At 60.7% G+C, this 10768-nt stretch overlaps 1 protein-coding gene and 1 pseudogene across 3 annotated transcripts in view; one reads left to right on the forward strand and one right to left on the reverse strand.

Moving 5' to 3' along the window:
* Positions 1 to 2122, reverse strand: part of SEMA3F (semaphorin 3F) — a 29346-nt gene extending 27224 nt beyond the window's left edge. For all 3 annotated transcript variants that reach the window (XR_010413009.1, XM_045862330.3, XM_045862329.3), the window contains exon 1: positions 1587 to 2122. The gene's annotated coding sequence lies outside the window, so the exon portion shown is untranslated. The remainder of the gene's footprint in view (positions 1 to 1586) is intronic.
* On the forward strand, positions 1817 to 9781 carry LOC129045347 (ubiquitin-like FUBI-ribosomal protein eS30 fusion protein; annotated as a pseudogene).
* The last annotated feature ends 987 nt before the right edge of the window (positions 9782 to 10768 follow it).

The raw sequence follows: 10768 nt of genomic DNA on the forward strand, positions 1-10768 counted from the left end.
CCAGACCTCCCAGGCTTGGGGGGTGGGGGTGAACAGCCTGCCTCAGAGAAGGGAGGTTAGCTCCTCTGAGCTAAGAACTGCCTGGATGGAAGGGAGGCAGGAGCAGGGGCTGCGGGGGAACATGGAGATGAAATTACTAACAGCACCCTAGCCCCCCGGTACCCACCCCCACCCCTGCAGGCCAGAGCTCCTTTCTGGCTCCTTGGCTTCCCCTCCCCCAACACCCCATGGACCAGGAAGCAGAGCCATCCCACCATAGCTGGGATTGAAACCCCCCTTTCATGATCAGGGGTTTCCCAGTCAAGGTCACCTGGGCTCAGCTTCATCCTTCCCCTCAAGGTATGCCTACCAGAGCATGGGGGGCACTGAGGCTAGGCTGCTGGCCTTTTCTCCCTACACCCCCGCACTTCCGGGCCTGGCTCCTTCAGAACTGAGGGTCAGCAGAAGGGGTAGGCTTGCCCAGGGCTCTAGCCTTCCAGCACACCTTACCCCAGGGGTCCAGGCACACTTCCCGTGCAGCCTCGGAAAAGGCCCCAGCTCCATCCAACCCCCTGGACTGGGATGAGCCTCCAACCCCTGGATACAATTTCCCTATCTCTGCAACTAGGACAGAGGCTTCTGGGAGACAATCTGGATGAATTCAGGAGGTCAGGAACCCCCAACCTGGCCCAGCTCCAGGGTGGACACACCAGTGCCTTCAGGTCGCCCCCCTCCCCCGGTGTTCATGGGATGGTGTTCTCAACACAGTTATCTCAAGAATTATAAGTTATTTAAGCAGCCAGGACCTCAGCCTTAGCTCCAGCTGACCCATCCTGCCAGGCCTGCCTCATTCCCAGGCCACCTTGACACTCTCTAGTCCCACCTGTTCTAGGTGAGCCCACCAAGCTCCTAGAGTCCCCTGCCCATTTCACCACTGGGGCCCCAGCCTGCCCAAATAGGGGACTTAACAGCAGGCTCTCCCAGCTCACCTACACCCAGCATACAGCCAGGCCCCTAAGCCAAGCAAGACTCCCTGCTAGAAAAGCAAACCCAAGCTGGTAGCTGGGGGTCAAGGGGCTAGCACAGTGTTGGGAGAAAAGCTTCAGGGCTGGAGGTCCTCCAGCCTTGCTGATCTGGGGGACCCTCCACGTGGGGGCTGCCGGTATAGCGCTTCCCTCCGAGCAGACGAACCGGATCGGGACACTGAGGCAGGGCAGACGCACCTAAGGGGAAGAGCTCTGCCTGAGGCTTTAGTGGGAGAGAGCTGAGCCAGAGGGGCGTCCGTACTCCCGCTCCAGGAACGTGGGGGTGGGGGGTGGTGCGTGCGAGCACCCACCCACCCAGAATCTTATGAGAAAAAGTTGCTTTGCACACTGGTGACCCCGCAGGACACATCATCCACACATCCCCATGTCGCACCGATGATAAGGGTCCGGGCAGCCTGGACAGGTACAGCGCCCACTCAAGTCCTACCGCCTCTGCGTCCCGGGCCTCTCCGAGCCCCGCGCCCCGGACACTTCCGCAGAGTTGCAGTGCCTCGGGTCCCAGAGGGATCGCGGGGTGGCCCGGCCGCCTGCCCGCTCCCTCCCGGTTCCCGCCGCACTCACCTCCTCCGCGGCAGCGGGGCCTGGGCTCCCGGGCGGCGGGGGCGGCGGCGGCAGCGGCAGAGCGGCTCCCGGTTGGGCCGGCCGGCGCTAGCGGCCCCCCGGGGCCATGGCCCTGCCCGCGCCCTCTCGCCGCTGTGCCTGAGCCGGGGTCGACGCCGCGGCCCGGGTTTCACGGGTTCCGCGGGCTTCGGGCGCGTCAGCAGCCGAGGCCCCGGGCCCTAGCCCGGGCCATGGGAAGGCTCAGGGGCGCTCGGGGCCGCCTCCCCCCGGGTGGGCTGCGGGCGCCCCCTGGCCGGCGCGCCGAGGGCGCATTCCCCGGCGCGGGGCGCGGGCGACGGCGCGCGCTCGGCTTCGGGGCGCTGCGCTTGGCTCGGCCCAGTGGTGCTCGCCTGCTTGCTGGACTGGGGCCGGGCGGCCGCGCTGGGCTGCGCCGCTCGTCGCGGCGCGCCCTGGCCCTGCGCTGCGCTCGGGGCTCGCCGGACCGCGGCCGTTCGCTCGCTCGCTCGCTCTGGTCTCGCGGCCGCCGGCGGGACGGGGCGCTCGGAGCCGCGCGGGGAGCGCCGGCAATTGGCCGCCCGTGGGCGACATTTGCATAGCGCGGCCCCGCCCCGCCCGCCCCGCCCGGCCCCACCCCCGGGGCGGGACCCGCCCGGCCGCCGCCCCGCCCCCGCTCCACCTGTCCGCGGGCTGGGCTCGGGGCTCCCGGGCGGTGGGGCAACCCGCGCCAGGGGAGACTAATCTGCACCCTGCGCCCCCGCCCCGGCTTCGCGGGCGGCGCCCCCGCCCCGCCCTGGCTTTGTCTCTCCGTGGATACACCGCGCACACCGCGCCTGGTGTTTACCCCGGCACTCAATTCCCTGGCGGGAAGGGCGGACGCGCCGGGGAGCAGCGAGCCTGCGCTCACCTGCGCACCCCCTGCCGTGTCACTCCTTCCCACTTGCTGCGGGCCGCGCCGGGCCCCGCGCGAGTCCCGCGCGAGTCCCGCAGCGTAGGACCCAGGACTGCCCCAGCCGCTCAGCAGGTGGCGGTGCAGCCCCTGGGACGGCTGGCACAGCTGGACCTGCTCGCTGCCTCCAGCCCAGGCCAGGTCGCAGCAGCCCAGCCTCACTGCTCTGCCCAAGCACTCCAGGGCTATCCGTAATTCCCCAGCCTCCAGCCCTATTTCAAACCAGCAGCCCCACGGATCCACTCCTTATAGTTCCATACCCCCAGAGAAGCCAGATAGGCTGGGCCTCCTCTCCTAAAAGGGACATTTGCTTTCAAATGGCCTCATGATGACCCAAGGGCCCAGCAACTGAGCCAAAACGCCTCCCCTGATCCCAGGAAGGGACCTGACACCCAACCCAACCCCCAAGGCCATGGCCTTACCAACCAGGACCACAAGCTCAGCCCTGCCCCATGCACTTTGCTGAGGTCCCAAGGGGCATGGGCCTTCTTTGTCCTCTCCTTCCTCCTCTCCCTCCTCCCTCTTCTATTCCCTCCCCTTCCTCCTCTCTTCTAGCTTCTTTTCTCCCTCTTTCTCCCCTCTCCTGTCTTCTCCCTTCTCCTCCCTCCTTCCTCTTCTCTCCTCTTTCTCTGCCTTCCCCTCCTCTTCACCCTCCTTTCCCTCCCCCTCTTTTCCCTTCTCTTTTTCCTCTTTCTCTCCCTCTCCTCCTTCTCCCTCCCATTCTCCCTCTTCCCCCACCCCGTTCTCTCCCTGGCTAACAAGACGCCCTGGAGAAGGCATCCCTCCCTCTGACCTACTGACTGGTTGTGCCCTGTTAAGAGCCCAGGTGAGGGTCTCCTGCCTGGGATTTGCAGTGCTGGCCCGCAGGCTCCGAGCAGATACCATCTGAAGCAAGGAAACACCAGCCTGGAGTTATGGTGGCTCTAGAGACAGTGCCTGCACCCCTCTTCTCTGTCAGGTCTCCTGTAAAACACTGTGACAATTGTCCCTCCTCGTCCCACCTCCTCTATACCAGGGTCACCGCTGAGGTCAGCACCACTGCGCCGCCATCACCATGGTTTCCAACACCATCTCTTCCACATTTCCCCCACTCCCCCCCACCCCAGGTCTCCCCGGTCTTCTAGCCCGGCCACCCCTGTCACCACCCCCAGCACGATCATCATCATGGTCACTGAAGCAGAACTGTTAGGACTTACCAAAGACTCCAGGGTGCTGGGTTGGGAAGAAAAGAGACTCAATTAATGTGTCCATGGAGCTCCCCTCAGACACATAGAATGGAGCTAGTGTGGGGAGGCCTTCTGAAGGGGCAGTGGGGCCGGGGGACAGCGCACGGGGAGAGGAAGAGACCACCTCACACAATGGAATGCCAGTGCCTTCCTTTTTTTTTTTTTTTTTTAAGATTTTATTTATTTATTCATGAGAGATAGAGAGAGAGAGGCAGAGGCAGAGGGAGAAGCAGGCTCCCCACAGAGCAGGGAGCCCGATGCGGGACTCGATCCCAGGACCCTGGGATCAGGACCTGAGCCGAAGGCAGACGCTTAACCGACTGAGCCACCCAGGCGTCCCTGCCAGTGCCTTCCTAAACAACGTGAGAAGGTTGAGTAATAGAAATAAAAGCCCTCATCGCAGCAGGGAATCCACACTCACCCCCGTCTGGTGTCCGTGCCAGGTTGGCCATTATGTTATTATGCATGTAAGAGATGTGCATTGGGGCGCCTGGGTGGCTCAGATGGTTAAGCGTCTGCCTTCAGCTCAGGTCATGATCCCAGGGTCCTGGGATCGAGTCCCGCATCGGGCTCCCTGCTCAGCGGGGAGCCTGCTTCTCCCTCTGCCTCTATCTGTCTGTCTCTTATGAATAAATAAAAAAATCTTAAAAAAAAAAGAGATGTGCATTATTGGGAGGAATATAGTAGACCCTCCCGCAATTTGCCTTCAAGGTAGGGGCCTAGAGGAGCTTGAAACCAACCCTGGATGGGAGTCCCAGCCAGCTTGGGAGGCCCTGTATGCCAGCAGAGTTTATGGTTCTTTACTTCCAGGCACTTTGCAGCTCCTCCGAGGAGCAGGTCCTGCTGTCCCCACTGTACAGATGAGGAAGAGGCGACGGAGAGAAGTGGGGAGGCCTGTAGCCACTGGGCTGAGGTGTTAGGAAAAGGTGGCCTTTTCAGGAGTTATGGGAAGGCTCCAGGAGGGAAGGGCCAGGCCACAGGGCCCACATGGAGCCAAGGGCCCACAACCCAGACAGGCGCTCAGGGCTGGCCATGAGTGCTGGAGCCTGGCACGGCACTTACAGAGTTCAATAAATCTTTATTGAATGAATAAGAGAGCAAATCCCTGCAGCACCAGATCCAAGAGGGAACATGAGCCAAGAGGGCAGAGGCCAGGAGCCAACTCCTGGTCCCACCCCCTGGCTCCTCTGGGCCGGCTGCCCCCACCAACCTCTTCCCCTGCCACCCAGAGTCCTTCTGTCTTCCTCTCCGAAAGCCACTCAGCCGCTAGCTCCACCTGAGAGCCACTTTGGATGCCCTGTGGGGTCACCTGAAGTGAGACAGCCAGGCCAGGCTGATCCCCTGCCCCTGCTGGGCTTCCCTCCCTCCCCTGCAGGACGCTCAGATCCCGGGCCTGCTTCTTCTCCAGCTCTCCCATGGCCCATCCTGGTTCCAATCTGGATACGCAAGGTGGGGGTGGACACAATGATGGTTAGGCCAGGTCTGGTTTCTCCTCTGACCCAGCCTCTAGGGTTCCCCTCCTGGAGTAGCCCCTCTCCCTTTCAAGATGGGCTCTGAGTACCTGTAAGATAGACCCTCTGGGTGACATCCTGACTGTAGAGTCTTGGGCTCATGGCTCAGCTTCCCAGAGCTTCTGAGATGCTACAAAGCCCAACAACAGGGCTCACAACCTGGAAGGAATTGGCCCCCTTTGTCTCGGTCCCCACCCCCAGGTGATGGTGCATTCACCGGACAGGAGCACCTTGGAGTTCTTCCCCAAAACACTCCCAGCCTTTCAACCTGGCCCAGCCTTTGTCTCTGCCCATACACATGCCTGTTTCTTTGCCTTCTGGCTTTTCCAGGCTGTGCTGAGGGGACTGAAGTGCAGCCCTGGGCCTCCCGCGGCCTGTCGGGCTGTCCATCCTCTGTCTATCTATCCTATCCGCCTCTGTCCGGCCTCCCTCGAGTGGAGTGAGAGAAGCTTGCTATGCTGGGTAACCTCGAGAGAGGCTCTGCCCTTCCAGCCTCAGCAACTAGAAGGCGAGACTTGGAGGCCTGGGCCTCAGAGACCCGCCATGCCCCCAGGATGAAGGTGGCAACTAAACCAGCCCCCCCTTCCTCTGGCCCACTCTCTGGGGAACCTGTTTCCCGGGCCTAGCAGGCTGAGCAAGCTCTGGCCCGCCCGCCTCAGCGTTGCTGGCTCAGGTTTCCCCACTTTCTGGTTTTCTCATCTCCCCTGCCCCAGGCGCAGCCCTCACCCGCCTCCCGGAACTGAATCCCAGAGACGGGGGAGTGTTGCAAAGGAGGCCCTGGGAGGGGGCGCAGGGCATTGCTCGGGCAGCACCGGGAGTGGGGCAGTGAGGAGTCCCCACAGCCCAGGCTCAGGATGGGGTTCGGCTCAGCCTCCTCCTGCCCAGCGAGCCCCAGGGGCTGGCTCGGAGCCCATCAAAAGCTGGAACAAGCCACCTCCCTGGCTGCTTCCCAAAGCCTCCTCTAGGCCTTTTCTGCTGCTGTCCCCTCAACCAGGAATGTTCTTCCCAGACTTCAGCACCAGTGTCAACCGAGTTTCCTCTAGACCCAAGCCCTTGGTCTCCTCCTTTACCCTCAAACACTGTCCCCTTCTGCACAAGGGACAAGCCTCCCTTCTGGAGGCTGCCTCCTCCCCCCTTTCCCCTTAGGCAGGAGCTCCACAGAGTCTCATCTCCTGGTCTTTGCACATGCTGCTCCCTTGTACCTGGAATTCCTTTCCTACTTCCTTCCAGATCCTTCAGGCCTCTGGGAAGACATTACCTCCCAGGAAGCCAATCCTAATGGCTGAGTCAGGAGTTTCCTTGGGCCGCTGCAGGTCCTGCACTCCTAGCCAGCCCCTAAGAGATGCTGCCTGGGACCCAGGTCTCTCTGGGTTCAGAGTGAACAAGAGAGGGGGGACACAGGGCTCTGAGATCTGCACATGTTACCCCACATCCCTCATCCAGTGTGTGTGTGTGTGTGTGTGTGTGTGTGTGTGTGTGTGTGTGTGGTGAGGGAGGTGGGGGCTGGGTGGGCCCCGGCTCGGCTGGCTGCCAAGTGACCCATGACCATCGGCCAGCCTGAGCATATCCTGTTTAGACAGAGGCCAGACAGCCATCCCTCACCCACTTGGGCCTGCCCAGCCCCTGCTAGAGAGCCCAGGTCTTAGGCCTAGAGCTCAATCCTTATCAGGCTTCGGAGAGGCCTCCTCACGAAGAATTGGTCTGGGAATTCTGTGTTTCCTCTGGCCTCAGAGCAGAGGCCTTTACTCCGGGTGCTGAACCTTGAGGCAGTAATGGTTAGGCCGCCCCAGCCACTGGGTGAGGATGGGGTGTGGAGCCTGCCTTAAGAGACAGGGTCTGGGGGCGCCTGGGTGGCTCAGTCGTTAAGCATCTGCCTTCGGCTCAGGTCATGATCCCAGGGTCCTGGGATCGAGCCCCGCATCGGGCTCTCTGCTCCGCGGGAGGCCTGCTTCTCCCTCTCCCACTCCCCCCTGCTTGTGTTCCCTCTCTCGCTGCGTCTCTCTCTGTCAAATAAATAAAATCTTTAAAAAAAAAAAAAAGAGAGAGAGACAGGGTCTGTGTGGAAAAGACCTTGGATCTGGAGCCCACCTGGGAGCAGCCACCAGCCACTCCTTGGCTTTGCCTGGCTCAGCTGGGGTGGCTCCGACTTTCCAGCTGCTCAGGCCGAGAAGCCATAAAACCAGCTTGGACTCTCTTTCTCTCACATCCACATCAAACCATCAGCAAAGACTTGCAACTTCACTTAACACGTGCAAAGTATCAGGTGACCCCTTCCCACCTTGTCTCTGGTCACCAGCTCTGCAGCCCTGGCCCAGGCAGCCACCACCCCCATGGCCAACCTCGTCTCTTTCCTGACAAGCACACAAGCCTCCTTACTGGGCTCCCAGCGTCTGCTCTTGTCTCCCACAATCTAGTCAACCAGGATCCACAGAGACCCTGTTAAAATGGGAGCCAGGGGGCGCCTGGGTGGCTCAGTTGGTTAAGCGACTGCCTTCGGCTCAGGTCATGATCCTGGAGTCCTGGGATCAAGTCCCACATCAGGCTACCCGCTCAGCAGGAGTCTGCTTCTCCCTCTCCCGCTCCTCCCTCTTGTGCTCTCTCTCTCAAATAAATAAAAAAAAAAAAAATGGGAGCCAGGTCAGGTCTCTCTCTTGCCCAAAGCTCTCAAAGGCTGCTACTTTGTCAAGAGTCAAAGCCATGTCCTTGCAGCGGCTGACCCGCAGCCCCCTTCACCACCTCTGACTCACATTTTCCTGCTCTGGGTCACAGCCTCTTCACTCCTCTTCCCACACCTCTCCAGCCTCGGGGCCCCTCAATGACTGTTCCCTCTGCCTGGGTGCCCTTCCAATAGATGCTTCCATGGCCTCTTTTAGGTCTCTGCTCAGATAATATCTGACCACCGACATCTCGGAATGGGAGGGGGCTGAGCCCAGGGCCCTCTGATCAGAGACTGGAAGCTGTCTTCTACCCTCATCTTGGGCCCTCTGCTCACACTCACCTGCAGCTGAGGATGGGGCAGAGATGGTGCCCATTTGCTGTTTCCTCCTCTACTTAAGAGCTGAGCTGAGGAGAGAGTGGCCCAGGCTGCAGCAGCAGGGACTCAGGGTAGACTCTGCCTTGACTTAAACAGTGATGCTGCAGCTGTGAGCCCCCCAGGGAGCAGGTGAAGTCCCTTAGGCAGAGCTGTGCCTCAGGGTTGGGGGAGACCTGGGCAGCCCCCAACATAGCTGATGTGACGGGCTCTGATCTGTGGGGTTTCTGGCTGCCTCTCAGGCTCACATCTGCTGCACACGCCCCATCCATGTGTCTGTGTGGCCACAGTCCTGGGGGAGGGGGGCCCAAGGAGGGTCCTGCAGTCAGGCCTGCAAGCTGAGATCTGGACTTACTTAGTTCCAAATGACTGGGGAATGTCCCTTCCGTGACAGTCGCCGTGTGGTCTCCCCTGGTCCCTCACTCCCTGCAGGGAAGTGGGGCCCAGATGAAGGCAGCTCCCCTGGAAGGGGGGAGGGGCTGGTGGGCAGACACTGGGCACCCTGCCATCCTGGCCCTCTTCCCTAAGCCTGGCTCCAGGTTTTCCCTGAAGAAGTGCTGCAATATGAGGTCACTGTCTGTAACCTCCAGACCAGAGATCTCAGGCCAGAACACCCCATCTCGGGCTCCATCCCCTGCGAGCCAGGGAATGGAGGACCTTGAGCAGCACGGTCCCCTGTTCTGCACCGCAAGGCCTCTGAGGCACAGCAGTGTTGGGACTGGCCAAGAGGAAATGCTCCTTGCAGACAATCGCCCTTCCCAGCACACGGCCTCGGGGCATTGGATGAGTGCTGGGCAGCGGGGGCGAATGCAGGTGGTGGGGAGCTGGGTCTTCCCCGGCCCACCGGCTGCTGGCTAAGCACTCCATCCGCAATGATGAGCTTCTTGGCTCCCAGGTGTGCTTGGCGGGGCGGCAAAGCTGAACCCCTGCTCCCTACCCCAGGATAGGGCACCTTCCTGTCTTGGAAGGGTTTGATTTCTAAACGTAACTGGACAGAGTGGACACCTAGGCTGGACCTGGCCTCTGGACCTGCACCTAGAAACTTGGGGCTCCACTCTTTTTCCGCTCCCTCTTGGCGGTAGGCCATGGTTTAGTCACCAACAAGCAGCTCTTTGTCTATGCCCAGGAGCTACACACCCTCCAGATGACTGGCAGGAGATGGTTGCCCAGATCAAGGCTCATGGCCATTGCTCCAGGAGATCAGGTGGTGCTCCTGGCAGGCCCACCCCTCGGGGCTGAGGCTACCCTGGGTCAGTGTGGAGCGGAGGCTCTGACCCCCGGAAGTAGCCGGCCGCATGCTTGGAGGTAAAGTCCATGGTCCCCTGGCCCGTGCTGGGAAAGCAAGAGGGCGGACTCCCAAGATGGCCAAACAGGAGAAAAAGAAGACAGGCCGAGCCAAGCGGCAGATGCAGGACGACTGATGCTTTGTCAGTGCTGTACCCACCTTTGGCAAGAACAGGGGCCCCAATGCCAACTCTTGAGTCCGTTGTAATCCTGGCTCTCCCCAAGAAAGCCACTTAGTTAGACAAGAAAAGACAAAGAAAAAGAAAGGAACTGGGGGCTCCACCTGTGGAGTCCTAGGAAGGAACAGGCCCCTGACTCACAGTGGCCAGAACAGCATTGTGGACCCATTTAATAGAAGGGAATACTGAGACTTTGAGGAGCAGGGGCCTGGGCAAACTTGTCTGTGGGTTCCAGGCTAGAGCCCCCTTGAATGCTGAGGTGCAGTCACAGATTGAGAAAAGAGTAGGACTGGCCTGAGGGTTATGAGGCATGGCATAGTCTGATTTAAATTTTTAAAGGATTCCTTCGGCTCCTGGGGGGCTAAAAATCAAGCTGCGGACCTCCAGGAGAGGGAGGACAGGGACCTGGCTGGATCACTGGGGTGGGGCTGGCTATCCTCGAACTCAGCCAGGCTCCCCTCATCTTTCCCTTGGAGCTCATCCATAGGGCATGACCTGGGATTTTGAGGTGGGAAGAGAGGCCTCCTTCCCTGCCCCATGCACTCTCCACATGGGGCCTGGCTGGCCAGCCTCCCTGCTCCCCTCTCCTGAGACCATGGTTGAAGCTTTAATCTGAGGACAAGTTTCTGCAAAGCTCCTGTTTGCTGCCGGAACGAGCAGGCACCAGCCGAGATGGAGGGATGAAGAGAATGGTATATGGAAGAAGGAAGGGGGCAGGGCCTGTGTAGAGTGAGATCAGAACTCCACACTCCACCCTCTGCCCTGCCTGTCACTAGCACCTCCAGACTAACTTCAGGGACCTCATTCTTGCCACCTGGAAGGATGCGTTCGTGTGTCCACAGCCTGCTGGAGCACCCCCTGCGTGCCACCTCTATCTCGGTCATGGCCGCAGGGCTCACAGGGCAGAGTCTCTGGGACTGAAGCCACACCCCCAGTCGGCCTAGTGCTGGACAGGTTCCAATTCCTGATTCCTGAGGATGTTGGTCAGGGGCCCAGAGGGCAACT

The sequence above is a fragment of the Mirounga angustirostris genome, unplaced genomic scaffold, assembly GCF_029215605.1.
Source record: "Mirounga angustirostris isolate CCGP_5_RB_7025 unplaced genomic scaffold, mMirAng1.0.hap1 SCAF_1, whole genome shotgun sequence".
Lineage (NCBI taxonomy): Eukaryota > Metazoa > Chordata > Mammalia > Carnivora > Phocidae > Mirounga > Mirounga angustirostris.